The sequence below is a fragment of the Stylophora pistillata genome, chromosome 13 (genome assembly GCF_964205215.1).
Source record: "Stylophora pistillata chromosome 13, jaStyPist1.2, whole genome shotgun sequence".
Taxonomy (NCBI): Eukaryota; Metazoa; Cnidaria; class Anthozoa; order Scleractinia; family Pocilloporidae; genus Stylophora; species Stylophora pistillata.
In genome coordinates this window covers 15,521,216-15,531,190 of record NC_142531.1, presented here as the reverse complement: position 1 = coordinate 15,531,190, position 9,975 = coordinate 15,521,216, and the positions used below count along the sequence as shown (strand labels likewise).

Genomic DNA, 9,975 nt, shown 5'->3' with positions numbered 1-9,975 from the left:
GGCGAGACTGCAGCCTTATACAAATTAAAATGAGTCATGGTTCAAAAATAGCGAAATCAACCAATTGTTGGAAGAAATTGAAGGAAAGCGGTAAAATTTGAGGTGAATTCTCAATTTAAACGTACACTAAAATAGATATGTAACTGCATCATTAGTTTTCCCCGTTCTGCTGACAGTTAGGGCGCCAGACTGTTGTGCCGGACTGTTGTGCAGGGGGTGGAGGGTTCGAGCCCCGGCCGGACCAACACTCAAGGTCTTGAAATAACTGAGGAGTCTTCTCGGAATAGGACGAATAAACCTTAGGTCCCGTCCCCTGCATCTGTTAATTAGTTACTTTCGTTAGGCAGGGGACGCTAAAGAACCCACTCACGAGATTACTGTGACGTGGTCTGGCTTTTTAACTGGGCCCGCAGCAATTGGCGAAAGCTGTTGCGGAGTCTCTGCCTGTCGGCGAAGCTAATAAATTAAAAAATTAAATAAAATTAACTCGCGTCCAGTCCTATTGTAACATTTATGAGGTATTGGCCGATTGGAGTCTAGAGAAGAATAGTTGCTCAAGATTTCATTTTTGAGTATGAAGATACACTTATTTACTTCATAAATGCCTTTTTAAGTCGTGTGTTATTGTAGTTCTTCTTAGTTTTCTTTTTTTCACGAGGAGAGTGGCATCTACTGGTGCAGCCTTTGCTATTTAGATGACTCCTATTCGCTGACTCCCTAGTTTTTGAAATGATTATTTATTTCTTAGTCACTTAGTATATTTTCTTCTCGGCATATTTCTAAGTTTTATTTGTTGTTAAGTGGGCTGACTTAAATAAATTAAGGGTGAGAAATACATTAAATGTCTACCGGTACCGAGGGTTTTACAACTGTTGCAGAAAGTGGATCCCTTTTGATGTTTTCTTGCACACTTTTTTTATCTACTTAATGGGTGGGGTTGAAAAGGGAACATATTTCTCTTACTTAACCAGTTGTCTTAGAGTATGACGGTGATGCCCTGCGATTATACCTTCTTTCTCTTGTCATATTTGTACACGCTCCAGAAAGGGTACACCTGATTCACTTGATCGGCGGGTGAAAGAAAAAAGAAGATTATACTGTAAGGTCTTTGTAAGTCGTTTATAGGCGTAGCCAAAAGTTGCCCATGAATCCCAAAAAATTTGCCGATAAAAGTGTCTAAAAGTTGCCAAAAAGTTGCTTTTTTCAAAAAGTTGCTGAATTTCCAAAAAGTTGCCGAAAAGTTGCCAAAATTTTTCTGCTTTTCGTACCTTTTTCAGGTGTTGAAGATTAAAAATTCGCACATTGCTTCTTATTAAGACTTTACTTGTCAAATTTCAATGATAATATCAGAGGTTCTTTCCATTTCACTTGATCAACAAATCGTCTATCAAAATGACAACATTCATCTGAGTTGGATGTATTGGAATCATTGTAATTGTCCGCCATTTTGAAAAACGTGCAACATGATACTGCTGACCTCGTGATAAGGTATCACAAAAATCAACCCACGGAGGGGGCCTAATTATTGTATTTTAGAATAAATTGAATAAATGTTTATCGAAAACTGACCAGTGTGGCTCAAAACGTGAAGAAAGTGGCTTCAAAGAACCCCAAAAAGCTGAAAGTCGCCGAAAATTCTAAAAGTTGCCAAAATTCTAAAAAGTTGCCGAAATCTCAAAAGTTGCCGAGCAACTTGTGGCTAAGCCCAGTCGTTTATACTTGGCTATCGGTTAATATGTCATGCGATCTCAAGCTCTGAAAGGCTAAACTTCTATCGTTTTCTTAGCCTGTGGAGCTGGTGCTTAGCGGTAAGCTTGAGCGCACACAAAACGTACGGTGAACCACACCTCTCTGCTCATCATTTCGCGCTCATAAAACGGTCAACTCTCATCAAACCGACAGAGAAGAAATTTACCATTTTCTCGGTCCATTCCCCGATCCTCCCATATGGGGAGAAAGTGCGGGCTCATTTCCTGAACACGGGCTGGTAAGCGAAAGGCGTTAAACACCAATGACGCGATCTCACGATCTGAGTGCGGCGAGCGGTGAACTGTCTGCGTGTGTGTGGACGTTGTCAATTAGATGTAGAGTGGTCAAAGCAAAACAACAGGACATTAGACATCTGGTCAGGTTTCTTCCACCCATCTCAGCTCATTCAATCTTTCCGAACCGAACCGAACCTCATTTCATCTCATACATCTTTTCTCGTTCAAGCCACCTCATCGCAACTTACCCACCTCACCCCCCATCTTACTAATAGTACCCAACCTACCAGTGTTACTACACCAAAACCATCTTTTCTCACCCTACCTCAGCTACAGCACCCATCTCTCTCCATTCCTTCGTCTTACTTCCCCTCACCCCACCACTCATAAGCTTACCCAATCCCACCCATCTCCCGTCACTTTTTTAAATTTGATCAGGAGTTCATTTCGCCGTGAGTCATAACTTGTTTAAGTAACAGCATTTTACTTCCAATGCCCTTTCATTGAGAGAGTCGTCAGAGCAAAACAACAGAGAACAAATAACACAGAACATATCACTCTCCCATGTATTGCTTTTCTGTAATATCATTTATGTATCCAACTGGACGTTTATGTTTTTCTCCTCACATCAATTTCGTGAGATAATAATTTTATTAACTTGATTTGCGGATTGGTGGCCTGTGAACTCAGTCATATCAATGTTCAATATAGCGTCGACATTCAATCGGCGTTACTCTGGTTTTGCCTCTCTACGCTTGTTGATTGGTCTAGAAAGCTTGCACCATCGTCTCAACCAATCTAGTTCAAAAAGAGAATTAAATCCAATCACGGCTTAAACATTTGTGTTTTCCCGCGCTTAACCCAGTTTTACTTCTCATTGGCTCTTCGGGATGTTAATCTTTTCTGATTGGCTGGGGCGGTTTTGGTTTTGTGAGACTCGACCGCAAACCTCTCTGTCTATTCATGCAAGAGAAAGAAAAAGGGAAGCCTTTTGTTTCCCGTGTATTTCTTTTGTTCGAAGTCGACTAGCACTCTTTATGGTACATTCGATTTGCTCAAGCACAACTGACACTTTAGTATAGATTCAACGAAAAAACTGCGGTGAGAGTAGCTTTCAATTGAGTGACAAGAGTAAACCAGGACCGCATTACATACATACATACATATGTTAAACAACAACAAACATATGAAACATATGTGTGAAGGATCAAGAGTAAACCAGGACCGCATTACATACATACATAATGTTAAACAACAACAAACATATGAAACATATGTGCGAAGGATCGTTCTCATATACGACACATACATATGTTAATTGACCACTCCCCATGGGGGCTTTTCAGGGCCAATTCCCACCCAGCAACCCCTAATCCTGCAGGAGACGGGACCTCCATTTATTCGTCCCTATCAGAGAAGACTAGAGTATCTAAACATTTCTTGATATAGAAAGGAAGCATACTCTTCTCACTTGTTTTAAGACCTTGGGTGTTGGTCCGGCCGGGCCTCGAACCCTCGACCTCCCGCATAACAGTCCAGCGCTCTATCCATTGAGCTAACTGGGAGGCGGTGAATAGTAAAACATTTTACGCATTCTTATTGCTGTTTTTGGTCTGAGTTTTCAGTGTGTCCTTGTGAAGTTTTTCTTTGTTCAAATGGCCGTTGTGATTTCAGTCGAGCCTGTATTAAAGAGCACCGTATAAAGCAGTCACTCCGTACTGATTGGTTGGTTGTCAAAGTCCCGTAAAATGTTTCCTTTAATTAATGAAATTTTCACCTCTATTAAGTTGATTCCTCAGTATTGCATTGCACATCCTGTCCTGCGTATAAAAATCATTTAATTAGGCGAATCTTAGCGCGCACATTCCGAGATCGTAGTATCATTTAGAGCTTCGTTTGTAAATTGCCCCTATGAAAAACAAAATTCAGCCCGCTGAGATTTTTACAAATTTCAGTTAGCAACTGGAATGTTATAATAACCAAGAAGGTGCTTAGTTTGGAGAAATTCAAGTAAATGTTTTCCCTGTTTTACCCTAAAGGAAAAATGACCCAGAAAATAATCGATCAGTGTGTTTACATTCTCTCACACGGAAAATTAAATGCATCAGAGTAAAGACGAATGATGTTACCATGTATGGTCGAAGTGCCAATCTGTAAGGATTGAGCGGGAGCTGTTTTAGTTCTGCAACAAAAGGTTATGTTTCACACAGTCAAACGCCTTACTCAGTAAAGTTCATTGCGAATCTCGCGAATAGGCGTACTGCCTTGCACTCTGGGATATACTTGTTAACCTTATGCTGGACTGACTTGCATTTAGCAGTTCTTCCATTATATATCTAGCATGAACCCTTAACACGATCTTCTCAAAATCCTCGCAATGACGAAAGCAAAGTTTACGCCCCTATAGTCTGTATTCTCCTTTGCTATATAGATTTTTGGTAGGGGGTGGGATTTGACTTTTCCCAAGATCGAGGCGACGTGTGAGTCTTAAGAGAAAGATTCCAAATCATGGTAATAACCGGAGCGAGAAGTTCGGCGTGGTCCATTTACACGGTATAAGAAATACCGCCAGTAGCTGTATTTCTTATTTGCCGAAGGGAGCTCCACATCTACCGCTCGGTGATTTTGGGTACTTTTGTACATGTTCTTCACCAAGTTCAATAGGCTCAGGTTCCGTGTAGGAGTTATCCGTACGCAACTCGCCAAAGTAATCATTCAGCTCCTCGAGAGAGGCCTGGTCGAGCGATAGAATCATTGAAAGGCTTAGCTGTGATATGCTTCCAATCCTTTTCCACCACTCACGTGAGCCCTTAGCAGCAAGGAAGTTCTTCCTATTTTCAACGATAACCTACTCTGTCTTCGTTACATTTTATATCCGTGATTTAGCTCTTAGCATGCACTTCATTAGTGGGATTATCCAGCCCAGGTCGCCTGACGACACTGATACCGTTCTGAAAAGCACACGCCTATCTAAATGTCTGCAAAGAATTCTCTCCTGTTGATTAAATGCTTGGTCAACATCCGTGGCGCGATGAACATCTCCCCCGTCTTCCTCTGTATAATCGCGCTTTCTGTGCTCTCCGGCTCTAATCTCGGATCTGAACTTTGTGTCGGCTTTTAGACAGATGGTAAAACCACGCCATAGGGATCGGTTTTTGTCCGCATGTGGTAAGGACAGCATTTCTCGGAAAGGTCCGTGCGATTTGAGAGACAATGATCTAAGCATAGCCTCTTGTCGGGAAATTCACCATGAGGCGCTTGGCCGCAAACTAGCAGCTGTTCTTACCAACAAGAAGCAACAAGAGTGCTGTGACCTTTAAAGCGGCCATTTTTGTGCATCCCCTTGAGTGCTTAGTTAACTGCATGCAAAATTTTAAGGGATTTGAAATTTTTCATTACCAGGGTCAGCTGTTACAGAAAGGCTAACGCTCGAAACGTCAGCTTAGGTGCCCAATTTACAAATTCAACTTAGTTGATATAACCAATTTACCTGATTCTTACATTGACTAGTTCCTTAATACCCATCAACACAAGCTTGTTGCTCACGGTAAAAACGATCTGATCGCATCACAACATATCCCGGGTTCATGATATAGGGTGTTTTCTACTTCCTTTAGAAAGCTATCTTGCCATAGAGCTCTAATTCATAGCGGTTTAAGAGTTTTTTTTTCTTCTTTTCTCTCTCTTTCTAGTTCGCCTTCCACATCAAAAGGATTGGCTGGGATTATCGGAAAGCTGACTCAAGTTTCTATTTGGTGAGATTACCAACAATCCTATTGGCATCATAAATTTTCCTTGCATGTTCAGCATTTAAACGTGTCCAACTTGGTTATTATCATCTATCTTAGAACTAATTATAAGTCTTCAAATAGCCTCAGCACGAGCGGTTCCCACGCCTGCGGGAAAGTATAAGGCCTTGAGCAACGCGAGTCCGCGAGAGGTCTGCAGGTCTTTTTGTACTCTCCTCGTTTGTGTTTTTTAATTTTTTTTTTCAGCTACAAACTTTGTAATTAAAAGTGAATTGGTTGTTTTCAGTTTGCTTGCTTTAATTAACAGGTGGAAGGAGAAAGAGAGTAACTCTGGCCCATGTTTTGTGGTTTGCAACAGGGTCAGATGAAGATCCCCTCTTGGGATTTAAATTGCATCCCTCGTTGCTCTTCACTGCAGCAGTACAGTCCTTTCTGCCAATAGCTAACAATAGCTAAGTGGTTGAAACATGAAACCTGTTGTTATCACTTTCCTAATATGTTGTTGTTATTATCATTTACTCGATGATTGTTTAATCATGACTGCCATTCCAAGAATCACAATAATGTATTTCAAGTAAGAACAAGAAATACTCTGTTCAGACCCTTTGAAATATTTCTGTTTGGAAATTTATGCTTTAACTTCAGTTCAAGAAATATTTGTACCAATGACTGAAAGTCACCATATCTTACTGTTGTATCATGCCTTTCAACTTGCTTCTTCTTGTGAGCGTAGGTGGGTCCCCTACTTGCAGTTTAAAGGACACAAAGTTCATTTCATCTAAACAAAGTCAGACAAAGTTCAAATTTTGAAGTTACTTCAGAGAGTGCTACAATACAAATAATGTTATCATCAAAGTAAAGTGGATTTTTTTAAAAATACTTAATGTCATTCATTAACAAAAACTTAGTTTAAGTTGGCCGTGCAGAAGGATCCTACTAGAACCTGGCACTCAAACGCAACTTTTTTTGTTACATGGGCTCTTTCCTTTATAGTGACATCTAGTGTAAATTACCTGTCATGAACTCCTTTTTGATATCTTACAAACCGCTGCAACTCAACGCATCAATAAAAATTGCGTAAAGAGTGGATATTGATTATTAACCCTTCAAAGCGGTTTTTAAATACAGTACTTTTATTGAGATCATGCTTTCTAGTTCACAGCAACTCTGAACAGGAACATGTATTCCTGATAAAATACTGTATCAAGGTTACACTATTAGTAGCTCTTCATGCTGCCTTAATCATGTGGTTTCCTCCTCACAGACTTGATTTAAAGTTCTGGTAGTGATTCATTTGCATTCCTTTGAGAGACCACTGACTGCCTGACGATATGAAGAGCTTTCAAGTACACTTCCATTCCAAAGTTAGATGATGTCCACGTCCACGGAATTTCATGGGTCAGTTGCTGTGTACAGTCATTGCTCAACTGAAATGAGAGGGCGTCAAAGATAGGCCTCCCAGAACCATTGTCACCACCTTCAGTAATAAATCCTTCAGCCCCAAAGTGAGGGATGAGATCACTTTGCAATTCTATTCCTACTGGGTTTTGAAGTTGATCTGCTACCCACGTTCTTATTGGTGACGACCTAGTAGTTCGCATTCTGTGCTGTGACCAAGCTTTGTTCCAAATGTCTAACTTCTCTTGAATTTTGGCCCGGTAAACATGATGGAGAGCAACCAAATGAACATCATCCAATAGGTCCAATATCCCCTCATCCTCCATGAAGTAGAATAAATTGTAGTAAAGTGCAAGAACACCCTGGTAGACATCCCTCCATAGTCTCTCAATACGTTGATTGTGGGTGCTCTTACCTGTGATGGCACTACCCCTATCTGTCCCTCTTCTTGATATCATGTAGTCGACTATGCTTACATTTTCACAACCCTGATCGGTTCGAATTCTGCTGGGTAAACCAAATTTTTTTCAGCCGCTCCCAAGAAACAAGCCAGAATGGTATCTGACCTATTATTGTCTACACATTCTAACATTACAGACAATCGGCTATAGCCATCAATTCCGCCGATGATTATAAAATTCCACCTTACAAGTTTATGGTTTGTGTCTATGTGCCACAAGTGGTTGGGGCCTTTCACATTGTAGACCCTTTGATGCAATCTACCCTTCTTTCTTTCGCGTACTCCTTCTTCATCTACGCGATGAATGCTATCTCGAAGTCGCATTCTTTGCACTTTAATGCCTCTTTCTTACAGAAGAAATTTAAGCATTCCACTTTTGTAATTCTCGAACTGGTCGTTAGTATAATGACTTGTTTCCAAAACCAAGAAACTAAACAAGTCCGACTGCTATATTGGCGGTAAACACTCAGGATTAAGCTCTTCGTCTGGAATAGTAGCTGGATCGATGCCGATTTTTTTAATTTTCTGCATGTAATGATTCTTTATATTACCCTCTAGTGATGAAGCATATTACGACAATACTGGAACTGACATTTACAGGTCTATAAAAGTGCTTTTCAACCAGAAAATTAAAAAACACCACAGAAATGGCATTACTTTGTAATAGGCCGTGAACAGAGACAGCAGACAACGAGAATAAAAGCACGTGTAGTTTAATGGCGAACTGAAACAGAAGATCAAAACAAGCCTGCCAAGACTGACGGGTAACGTGCGTGACGCGTGACGGGCAACAACTTTGCATACATTTCCCTACTGCTGAGGGGCACAGTAATGGCGGACACTGTAATTGGATATGCCTGTGACCTCACGTGAAAGTCAAAAATAAGATCTTGAATAGAAATCTGGAATTTGTTTCTCTCTTTTGATATAATTATTATGTGATTTATCATCTAAGGGGCAAAATGACTGAATTGTGATTGGTCAAGACAGAGGGCATTTTTTCTTAATTTTTGTAATTGCCCCGGGCAGAATTACTTGAAAATGATTGGCTGAAAATCGCTTAGCAACGGCTGCCAAGGTAAAGAAATTTCTGTTTGTTTTCTAACAATTAATGGCGTCCCGTTTTGCGCGAGATCAGTAAGAAAACATTTTGCCCCTTATATCATAAACAAGTAATCACATGGTTCCTCGTAAAATTAAGGATTAATATCACTTGTGTTTTCGAAGTTGCAGAAATTGCCCGAGTCGCTCCGCGACTCGGGCAATTTCAGTAACCTCCGAAAACACGTGTGATATTAATCCTTAATTTTACTCGGCCCCATGCGATTACCTATACATATAGTGCGGGATGCTGCGGGATGATGCGGGATTGCGCGGTGGATCAGCATTTTTATGTCAGCGGAATGGTACTAAGGAATTCATATGCGGGAAATAGCTGCATACTCACTAAACATGGCCAAGGCATTAGAAGGTGACACGTTAAAGAATTAACCGAGTTATACTCGAGTTTCAGCCAAGAACAACACAAGGAGGAGATTTTTCGGAACTAAGTCTAATGCTGGACAGAAGACTGACAAACTTGCAGGTACGCTGCAATTGTTATTTACTTGAAATTGGCACAGGTTATTTCCCGGACAGGACTGGACTGGACTGGACTAGTAAAACGCGGACTAGTAAAACGCGGACTAGTAAAACGCGGACTAGTAAAATGCGGACTAGTAAAACGCGGACTAGTAAAACGCAGGCTAGTAGTACGCGGACTAGTAAAACGCGGACTAGTAAAACGCGGACTAGTAAAACGCAGGCTAGTAGTACGCGGACTAGTACAACGCGGACTAGTACAACGCAGACTTAACAACAACAACAACAACAACAGAAAAACAATTTCATACGAAGGCGATCACAAGACTTAATGGCGAGCCAATTTAGTGAGTGACAATCCCTGTTTGACCTTTAAGCTACACATGGGTTTGACATGCACCAGGTACAAACGAATTTATAAGTTTAGGCTAGGAAAGTATTTTATTCAGCACCAGTTCAAAATCCTAAAATACACTTTCGTCGTAAATTTCACAGCAGAAACGCAGGAATTCGATGAATAAAAGTCGCATTAAATCTCCTTGTGTCTAGGTAGAAAGAGTCTCATTGACTTCAGCTTTTCGGTGGAAGAATAACCGATTTACACATGCCGTTACAGAAAACAAACAAGTAGACTGACGACTCCAAAACACATATTTGCATTCACTTACAATTTGACTTTCCGTGACATTTTAAAACGGAACAGAGGGAAATCTTCGAAGATTAATCGTCGTTGGAAATAAAAAATACTTTTCGTAAGATCTCTGTTTTTCTCTTTACGAGAAAATCGTCGCATGATCAGTTA

General features: G+C 40.6%; 1 pseudogene across 1 annotated transcript in view; it reads left to right on the top strand.

The window, feature by feature from the left end:
- The window catches only part of LOC148717826 (glyoxalase domain-containing protein 4-like), a 33,226-nt pseudogene extending 26,615 nt beyond the window's left edge, over positions 1-6,611 (top strand). The window contains exons 4-5 of the transcript XR_015994822.1: positions 5,678-5,740; positions 6,042-6,611. The product of XR_015994822.1 is annotated as a glyoxalase domain-containing protein 4-like (transcript). The remainder of the gene's footprint in view (positions 1-5,677; positions 5,741-6,041) is intronic.
- Positions 6,612-9,975: the final 3,364 nt, after the last annotated feature.